The sequence below is a fragment of the Alosa sapidissima genome, chromosome 1, assembly GCF_018492685.1.
Source record: "Alosa sapidissima isolate fAloSap1 chromosome 1, fAloSap1.pri, whole genome shotgun sequence".
Lineage (NCBI taxonomy): Eukaryota > Metazoa > Chordata > Actinopteri > Clupeiformes > Clupeidae > Alosa > Alosa sapidissima.
In genome coordinates, this window is record NC_055957.1 from 49,760,572 (window position 1) to 49,771,471 (window position 10,900).

Here is a 10,900-nt window from a genome sequence, read left to right on the forward strand (position 1 = left end):
GGCTCTCCCCCGCCAATCCAGCTTGGCAGCGGCTGCACTCAGCTGCGCACCCGCAGACGGGCTAGGGGTCGGACAAAGTCACTCCTCCTGCGACAGTGGCGAGGACAGTGGGGAGCGCAGAGACGAGGAAATAAGCCCTGCCTATTTCTGTTTCTTCCTTCATGTGAGCTCTTTCCCTCTCTTTCTTTCTCTCTCTCTCCCTCTCTCTCTCTCATCTGATGCAAAAAAATAAGCATGTCTGGCGGGCAAAAAGAGCTCCTGTGTCAGTGTACTGATCTTGAGATTTTTGGAATCGGTCTTTGGTATGGTGATAGGATTTGTGAAAGTAACAGTGGAACTAAAAGCCCTCCCACCATCTGAAGTCTTTACAGAGGATGCACTGATGAATCATTTGTTTAGCATTACTTCACAGTGATCTGGTGAAGAGGGGGGCTGTGATATTGCTGTGTAGCGCAGGCGTTTGGCTAATTTTAAATGCTTATTCAGGGCAGTGCTATCCATAAGGGTCATGTCATTGTCGCGTTGTCCACTCTTGGCATTGTGGGTACCGCGCAGTGACAGTCTCATTTCAGGCCGTGATTATCTCGTTCAATATTTTGACAATTATAATTCTGGGCGCCTTTCAGAGCAAGACTCTATCCACAGTAGGGGAAATGACATTGTGATCATAGCTGGGAGGCAAGATATGGTCGCTCAACTCTCTCTCCCTCTCCCTCCCTGGCTCCCTCCCTCTCTCTCTCTCTTTCTCTCACTTCATTCCCCCCCACCCCTCTCTCCCTGTGACAGAAAGTCTATGGGGAGGAATAAGAGGTGGTTATGGGGGGAAATGCAGCAGCCTCCACAGTTTAATTGGAGATGTGTCACACTAAATAAATGGTGCAAAAACAAGCAGTGAGCGGAGGCTTGAGGGACGGGCCCAGGGGAGGCGCGCTGCTTTATTGGGGCTGGTGCTGCAGTGCTCCGGGGCCTGGCAGGGGTGGGCTCAGTGTGAAGGTACCCTCTACCCAGCAAAGCCCCCGACCAATCTCCTCACCTCCACCTCCACCGCCGGACTCACCACCGCACCTCAGCAGCGACAGAGCCGTGGGAGAGAGAGAAAGGAACTAGCAGTGCTGTAACTCGCGCTTCTTTTGAGGTTACTTGCTTTTGCTGGACTTTTGCCGCCATGTTGCTGTGTACGTTGCTGGAAAGATTTGATTTGCTTTGATGTTTGAACTGAAGCGTCAAGGTCTGAGTGCAAATTATTCTTCATTAGTATGCAATCAGTAGGCAATCACTTTTCATCAGAGGTGCCCTCAACGAAGGTGGACATGGCTAAAAGTGTTTATTTGAGCACCGTGAGCCATGAAGAAGGAGAAGAATATTATCGATCCCTCTCACTCACTCCAATGAAAGATAACATTTATTCCTTATTTGCCATGGATCCGAGATCTAACAAGCTGAAAAATCCATAAACATGCATAATCTCCCCTTAACATTGCCGCGCCATGTGCCCCGTGCATTTGTGTTTCTCTGTCAAAATAGCCTTGCTTCACCTATCCTCACAATCCATATCTAACCCCATCAACCCTAGAGGAAATCTATTTACCTATCTGCCACCTATATCAATATTAAATATTGGCTACTTTTCTGAGCATATGTAGAGAACACTTGCCTGTAGATGTTTTCATGTAGCCTGTTGTAATCTGAAATTGTATCTAAGAACCAAATGCAAGACCCAATTAGTAGCACAGGGCCATCATGCCTTTTCATTCCACTGGCACTCACTGAGAACATAACTCTTTTGGCCTTACAAAGGACTGCTCACATGTTCAGCTTCAGCCTAGACTGATGCTCCACACTGAGCATACAACGTCCAATCAAACTCATTTATAAAACATCTCTGCTGTACGTGCATGTGTTATGCTACAGCAGCCCATCTGCAATGAATAATCGCTAACTATATCCATGCCCTCGAAACAGGATGTTTTCTAAAGAAGTGATGAAAAGTTGCTCAGTTGTACTGCATTTGACCTTGTATTTATTGGCCTAATATACAGTACCGATGGTGTGAGCCATGGTGTTATGGTGTGATATCTGGATGGAAAATCTGACCAATCAAGTGTTCTTTGTAGAAAAGTTTGAGTTCTTGTTTTGCTTTCCCTCTATCTCTGTGAGTATTTAGAAGTGCTTTTGAGCCCAAAAAAATGAGTAAATTGATATCTCGGCCCCCACTGATTGTCTAATTGCTGTAATATGCTTTCTCTTCATGTAATCTGTAAACATTCCTGTTTTTGATGTTTTTGGCACCTGCTGCCTGCTGAGACTTGCACTCCAGCTGCGGACCCCCGAAAGCTGCCCAGGGGGACTCAAATGGATCGTTCCCCAGAAGGCGCACGCAATCCAGCGTGGGCCCAATCGATGCGGGCCCTCGCCTCACTGGGACACGGGCTGTATTAAAAGCCCCCCACCTGCTGGCTCTTGCCACGCCGGCGTTTTAGGGAAATAATGCCATCGATCCGCCATGGCTTCCGGCCGTGCATTAACTTGGGCCACAAATGAGAAAAAGTCTCCTCCAGATGGATCTGCCAGTCAGGTCCCCCCTCCAAACTACCCCACTAAAAAAAAACACCTACCCCCAGACCAGGTCCAAGAGTGGCCGGGCTGAGGATGGGATAGGCAAGCTACTGGCCCGGTGATCAGATGGACCCGACGTGAGGCGCCCTGCTTGAGAAGCACGAGGGCTCTGGATGCTGCCTCCTTCCATTAAGGGGCCTGTAGAGGGATCGGGTCGATGCTGTCAGGTGGGGTCTGGAGGGCTTGCCTATCCTTGGCACAGTGTGGCTTCAGTCCCGTGATGGGGGGTGAGGCCGGGCCTGGTTATAGCAGTCCGCTGTCAATGAGGGGCGGAAGGGGTGGGGGGGAGGGGAACAACATCTCCACAGCTGGGTCCCACTCCCTCCTTCTGGGTCATGTGCTGGTAATTCCTCTTCCTTACAGACCCATGCGGTGCTCCATTTCCAAATTTGCCAAACTGCCATGTTTCGTGTCACATCAAAAGTGTGGAGGACTGATGATGAAATAACAAAAGCCACAACAGGCACACAACAAAACAATTGTTTTTTTCCCTGAGAAAGAAAAAGGGGATTCTTGGGTCTGCTACCAGGTACTGTGCTTGCATGTTCAGCATACAAATTCAATGTTCCATCAAACCAAAATGTTCTGGGTTTTTTTGGGGGGGGGGTAATGAAGTTATATCTATTATGCACTCAACATCTATGCACACCACAGGGTATGCAGGTGGGTAAAACAAACAAGTTCTTATGTTTGTCTTAAGATCCAATTTTATATGAACATGCAGTGTTGTAAGCCACACCAGCATCGAACGACAGAGAAAAAGAAATGAGAGGATTACTATCTGATGCATTATGTAAAACAAATTATGAACAGTCGCTGAGTTTTCAAGGGAGAAATCAACAAGGGAGTGACTAATGTCAATAATGGTCGGTGGATGCACTGCTCCAGGGGTGGCATGAAAACTTCATAAAGGCCTTCGAGCTATATGTGTGACTTTTGAAATCCGACAGAAACTCTAAAACTAACTACTGTGCCAGAGACAAAATAGAAAGTGAAGATGACCAGAAAGACCAAGGGCCCTAATTTAAATGTCTGGCAAAAAGCTAAGTTACTCGATGATCAAAGTGTCTTGTGCATGAAGGATGTGGGAGGATTGAGCTGATCAATCGAAATTTGAAATTAGGATCCTTAGGATTTTGCGCACCGCATTAAATTAGCAAAATGAGTTTGCCTTGTTAATAAAGCAGGCTAAGTTAGACTTACCACTTTGCCAGCCATTTAAATGAGGGCCCCAAGTGCCCTAACATCGTATTAAAGAGCTGTGTTACTCACCCTACTTACCCAGGACACTGGACTGACCATAACAGCAATCTAGGTAGGTGCAGTATAACTGCTTTGCCAGGAGTTGTGGTCTGAAGTCAACATGTGATGCAAAAAGTATTCACTTCCTTGCAGACGTGGCTAATTTTTACTAATTTCATGACTTTATCAATTATAAGGATGCTGTTACTGTAATAGTGATAAAAAAATGATGCAACATTGTACAAATCTAAATATAGAAACTGGTATGTGAAATTGTTACATGAAACTCCCTAACAAAACTGACATCATGTAATGAGCAGGCTACCAAATCAAATTATGTCTTAAGCCAAAGATGGTCCACACACACACACACGTCCTATCAGTCAGTGCGATGGCTGAAGCGCCTGTGCTCGTGGTGGCGGTGTCTCTTCAGCACCGTGGCGACGCTGGGAAGAGGCGGGCTGCTCTCTGTCCCAGTTCTCCATGTCCTTGAGAGTTGTGCCTTCGGGCCGGCCTGGGCTGGTGATGGGGGTCCTGCGGTGCGCAATGTGTGCTACGCGCTGGAGCTCCCACTGTTCCCCCCCACCTGCCCCTGCACGGCTCTGGAGGAACGCCAAGCTCCGAGGGGCTGTCCGCCACCACGCAGGGCTCAGGGGTGGGGGGCGGTGAAGGCGGGGGGGGGGGGGGGTTGGGGGTGGAGGCGTGCCACAGCACTGCTGCTGCGCCACAGCTAATCTACTGAACTGCGGCATTCTCCAAAAAACAGAGCCACATCTTGCCTAATGCCACATGCATTTACATACTGACATTTTAGACACCATCTATCAGTGAACCCTTGCATACCACCATGTATCTGCAAAATGTAGATGCAATTCCATTGCTGTGCTTTTAAAAGTAACAAGAAATATCAACAAGTACATACACTGACTCATTTATGGTGCAACATATTAGACATGCATTTATATTTAATTCACAGTGTCATTAGTGTATTTGTTATAATTAATATGGATACTGGCCAAGAGCACTGAAGATCCATTTTACAATATTTCGTCCTTGAATGGTGTGGTGGGGGAATTCAGCTCCCTTTTTTATCCACCTCCTCTCCCTGCATGGGGAATTGGTGGATTGGTAGGATGAGAGGCTATTCCCTAAATAGCCCATGGCAAAAGGTAGCCTGATTAGCATGCTGCCTGCTCTTTGGCAGCAGTCCTCCAGGCCACGAATGCTATCACTTAGGTGCTATTTGTATTTGTAGTTGATAGTGTGCGCTGTTATAATTGGAATGAGCTTGGGAACCTCGTTTGCTTTTGATCCGCTGCCAGCCACTCCGAGTGCTACTGGGCCACAGCCCTCACCTGTCCCCGAGGATCATGGGAAACCATGGCGCTTATGTTCTAAAAAGTGCCTGACAGCATCTCACTCAAGGTCGACTGATACAATGGTTGAGTGAGGGGAGGGGAGACCAAAAAAAGATGCAGAGTAAAGTTGAACAGTTTTTTTTTATATAAAACACCATGAGGGACTGCAGGGAGAGCAATAGATACTTTGATGTCCCAAAGGTGAGACTAAAAAGAGAGGAGAAACAATGCCTGTCTAAAATTAACTCGCAGATGAATTAGAATTTCATTAGTGGAGGTTTTTGGAGTTAATTTCATACAGCATAGCAGTAGGCCTGTGTGTTCGGTGCTTTAATAGAATTTAAACCTGTGTGTTGTTAACACATACTTACTGACGCTGAGAGAGAACTGCAACTTATTTCCCAAACGCAAGTATATATCAGTACTACTGAAACACTAATCACATCAAAGTTTCCAGTGTGTCTATTTTTGATAAAATATAAATGTAGCCTATCAAGTAAGTATGTGCCTGAACCCTAGAGTGTCACAATGGTATACTCTCTTTGAGAACATGAGATAGAGCTGTTCCTTTATCTCCATATGTTCAAATAAAACTGTGGATTCTGAGGGCAAGTGTCCTAGTGCTGCAGTTCATGGGCTAAACTGCAGAATGAGACAGAAGTGCTAAAGGAGTGGTGCTAGTGAGCACTCTAACAGCGTCTGATTTTGTTCCATCCCCCCGGTAGACCTTTTCCACTCGCACAGAAGTGCAAAGCGATGGAAATGAGAGACACACTCTAATGATATCTGGCTGGCGGTGCGCGCGGCACACTCTTACTCTTCATCAAGAGCTGGGGCTTTCTGCTTGCTCAGCACCTTGTCCAGGGAGGAGCGTGCTCTCCGGGGAATCGGCCAAGTTTGACGCTCACTTTCTGCCAAATGCCAGCGGGCCAGGAAAGGAGAGAGAGTGTGTGTGTGGAGGAGGAGGAGGAGAGAGAGAGAGTGTGTGAGGGAAAGGGAGAGAGAGAGAGAGACAAAAAATGGATCTCCTAAACTCCTTGGCTCAATATTTAAGTAAGCTCTCCAGGGTTACTTTTTTCATTGATTTAAAAATGTGAAATGAATCTGCTTTCATTCTGCATAGCTTCTAAGACCAATGGAAATATTGAACACACCTGATAATGGACAAAGCACTGAACGCAGCCAAACAAAACACACCAATTAAGACATAAGACTTTCTATAACTCACCAACTAGGCCGCAGGCAGTGACAGTAACCGTCCTGTGTAGCATTCAGGCCAACCTGAAATAGTCAGCCTGAGAGCTGGTAAGCAGGGTGTCAAAGTATAAAATGCATCTGCAAAATGATCACACCCCTCACACACTGCCAGCCCAAGCCCATTAAAGACGGGCTAAGCTAGCATCGCAGGCATTAATGACAGGGAGTTGTTGTTAATCTAGCATCCCACTCTGCAACCCTCCTAGGACTGCAGCTCTTGCCCAGTCGAGGATACCCATGATGAGCTTGTTCCACCAGGGCCTCACCAACACCTGCCAAAATATTGGCAATTAGAAGCTAATTAGCTGCTAATGTTTTCTGAGTCAAAGCAAAGTGCTCTTTTTTGCCGAAGTGCACGTTTTTTTAATGTTGTGCGTTGTTATTGTTTTCCTCAGGTGCTTGTACCCAAAGAACATTGACTAAGTGCCCTAGTTCATCATATGCAAATGATTTATTAATTACCCCACATTATGCCCATATTTACAAGACATCAAAGGCCTGCCGCCTTCAAAAGGTCCCCTTCCAAACAAGACAGGGTTATAAAATTTTGCGTATGCACATTTCCAGGATTCCTCCGTCTGTCAGACAATAGAGGTGTCAAGAGAATCATTTCACAAAATGTAATCATTTGTGATGGTGAAGAGAGGAAAATAAGTGGCTGTATACTATGTATCCGTCATCACTGAATGTCTATTTTAAAACAGTATGAAAATTACACATTCATTGTATTGTAGCATATTGTGTAGACTAAGCTGCTTATTTTGTTTGTGCTTTACTATTGGATTGGAATGTATTTATTAGATATAAATACATTGATCCACTTAGATGTATCTGTTTTCTGAGCAAGCACCTTGTGAGGGATATAGCCTATTTTAGGGTTGATTATTCCTGATGTGTTTGCAGTTTCTACATACACTACCGGTTAAAAGTTTGGGGTCACTGTCAGACATTTCCATTCCACTCCATTATAGAAAGAATACCAGCTGAGATCAGTTGCATTGTTTTTTGTTTTTTTTATCAGGGCAGCAGTTTTCAGATTACATTATGCGCTGATCTTTAATGCAATATCTACATTGCCCATTATCAGCAACCATTCATCCAATGTTCCAAAGGCACATTATGTTTACTAATCTGATATAATTTTAAAAGGCTAACTGAGAAAACATTGAAGATTTTCAATGGAAGCACATAATGTAATCTGAAAACTGCTGCCCTGATTTAAAAGAAAAAAAATGCAACTGATCTCAGCTGGTATTCTGTCTATAATGGAGTGACCCCAAACTTTTGACCGGTACTGTATGTGATCACATTAATTCATAATCTAAAGACATATTGTATGAAATGAAGTGAAGATCAAAATGATCGGCTCCTGTTCTTTTCTCCCATGCGTCGCAAGATATACCTTTCTGTGAATCCATCCATTTTCATACTGTATATACACAGCAAATGCCGATTGTCAACGGAGATTGTGAGTACTAGATATTTTATACCTAGTGTGTGGTGGATATGTCCTGGTCGACCAGCTTTGTGTCTGTCAGCAATTTTATGATGAGAGTTATTATATTGGCAGATCTTTGGAATTCTCACTGGAAGTCTGGTGTCTCAGGTGATCTGCCCTCAGTGGACAGTCACAGAATAATTAGCTAAATGAAGGCAAATCCTCTGATACTAATCAGTCCTTTGTTTGATGCATACCTTGCTTTGCAATCATTTATTGCTAATAAAACTATCATGTTTACATTGTTGTAATGGAAAGATAAATATTTGTGTAATGCTGGAAAAACTTTATCCTTAAGCTTTAAGCTTATCTTTAAGCTTTATCTGATAACAACACTAAAGCTAAAAGCTGAACACTACATCTGAAGGTTGCCTGCTCATGACATAAAGAGAAAATTCCTTCCTCATGGTGTCCTCATTGCAAATGTGACTTTATAAACGTAAACTTATTTTGTTGTAAGTTACCATTTACCTCTGATACTACTGTGATTGTATTATGAGGTGACTGTGTGTGTGTGTGTGTGTGTGTGTGTGTGTGTGTGTGTGTGTGTGTGTGTGTGTGTGTGTGTGTGTGTGTGTGTGTGTGTGTGTGTTATGTGGTGAGGTCTGTTGTTTTGGACAACCATTACAGCTCATGATGGGCAAACATTGACTTTATCAGGATGAGAGATTTACAGACCTCCAGCTGTATCTCAGATGGCCTCTTTGTTTAATCAGCCTTGTCTGGCAGATAGAGAATTAGGCATGAATTAGATGACGCGGGGAAGCGCCACTCTTTGCCATGTATGGAGTGTCTGCAAGAACAATTTATTCAGAACTGTTTCAAAATATGAAGTCTCTGGGGAAATGCATTGAAGAAGATTTTCTTTTTGTGTGGTATTTTCCCCATCTTGGTCTAATTGATGCAATCATAGTAATAATATAATAATAATAAAAAAATGAATTGTTTACATAAACATGATTTTTGTATATTTTTGGATTCTAGTTTGTATGGTGTATAGCATTCAAGAGAAGTCACTGCAAATAAATTGTGCTTGTGCTCTGTGAAAGGATTGAATGTAAACCCATATTATTAGTAAGCTTTATAGCACTAAAATGCCCCGTAGTACTGATTCATGGTTTGCAGTGATTTCATGACTGTAGGCAAGAGCCACCAGATGGGGCTACCACCTCCAACAGTGACAGAAGGAAATTGAGCTACCGCCACGTCTACGGCAGAATTAGCCCATTAATGGAGAGAGGCGTGGTTGTGCGGCACGGTGAATGGAGAGCATTTAATTGAGATGGATTGCACATAACCAGTTCTTTAAAGAATGGACCGAGATAGAAAAGCATTCCAGCAAATCTTACTGTTTTGTTTTAACATGACACTGGCATACATACAAGCATACTGTATGCTGCTTATATATTATGATGCTTTGTCAAGGCCATGTGGTGTGTCTGTGTCTGATGTATTACTCTAAACAGAGTTGCACAGAGCAAGTGTGTGGTTTTCTCCACATGTGACCTCGAGATGGTCAGGCTAATCACCATAGTGCCGTTAGGATGATGATGGAGACCACTCCCCAATTACACAGCCTGATAGTATGAAGCAATGATGCTTTCATTAACTATGCAAGCACTTCTGGTTGAGGTTAATCTCATGTTGAAGGCAGAGGTGGACATCTGAGCAATTGCTCTCTTTGCATCTGCAAAATGACTCATGAACAAAGAACATTAGCAAAAGACCAAAGTCAATCACCCTGATTCCTGGTCTTGTGGTTTAAAAGGATATGGGTGTGGATAAAATAAATGTTTTATTTGTTGTAATTAAATATATTCTTAAATTGGAATTACATAGTTGCAGATGGATGCTTTGTCCATTTTTTATGCTTATATCTATGTTCACTTTTTTATAAACTTTGCATCCTCTCTTATCCAATAAGTATTTTAATGTAAGGATCTTCCAACAGGAGGACCCAGATATGAAGTTAAACTCCTGCATGTGAAAAATCATGTACAGTCAGGCTTTTTATTCACAGGCTGCTAACACTGTGCAAAGGAGCCTTTCTATTGAACAGATTCATTTGCATGTAATCCCACTTTTTTATTTTTGTAAAAGTAGTCCACGCTCAGGTGTGACTATGTAAATATGCTAAAAATGCATGCCATCATTATATTGCATTTGTGCATTGGTGCACACTCTAAGAGTACTCTGTAACAGGAGGTAAGTTTTAAACATATGAGATGAATACCCACAGGAATTCTAATATGGACGTAATACTAAAAAGTATGTGAAATTGTACATACATTTTCCTTAGTTTTCTTACACTGAAACCCTTACCTTGATTGAGATAATTGATAGTCATCTAATCAACTGAAAATGCTTTCACTGCCACTTTGATTGCATTTAATTGTATACCTTACCTCCTAAGGTGGCTTGTTATTTTAGCTCCAGTGCAAAACAGAAAAATATGATTTTCTTATAATATAATCTTGAGAATTAATCCAGCCTACTGTATGCATTGACATTTGACAAAGGACAAACAAAATCCCATATGACTGTCTATTTGCACAGAGCCTTCATTAACACATCCCACACTTGATTCATTTCACAATCAGAATAAACATCTTTCATTACACTATGAGATTTTGTCTTTTGCACCACAGTATGTCAACGCGTCTGCATCGAATTGAGGTTTGCTGGGGATGACTCGTGTGCCCCAGCCACACATCCGAGAGCTCGTAAAAGCAGACAGCAGCACCTCTGATGTGGTCCCTGGCCCAGATAGGCCACTGGAGGGGGAGTGCTGTTTCCCCATGCCTAACGGTGTGCAGCGCCCTGTGCAGTAGCCATGTAGATGCGCTGATAAATACACCGGGCCACTGCTCCCAGCCTCGCTCCATACCGTTTGCACACCACCTCCCCCCCCCCCCCCCCCCCCGCCACC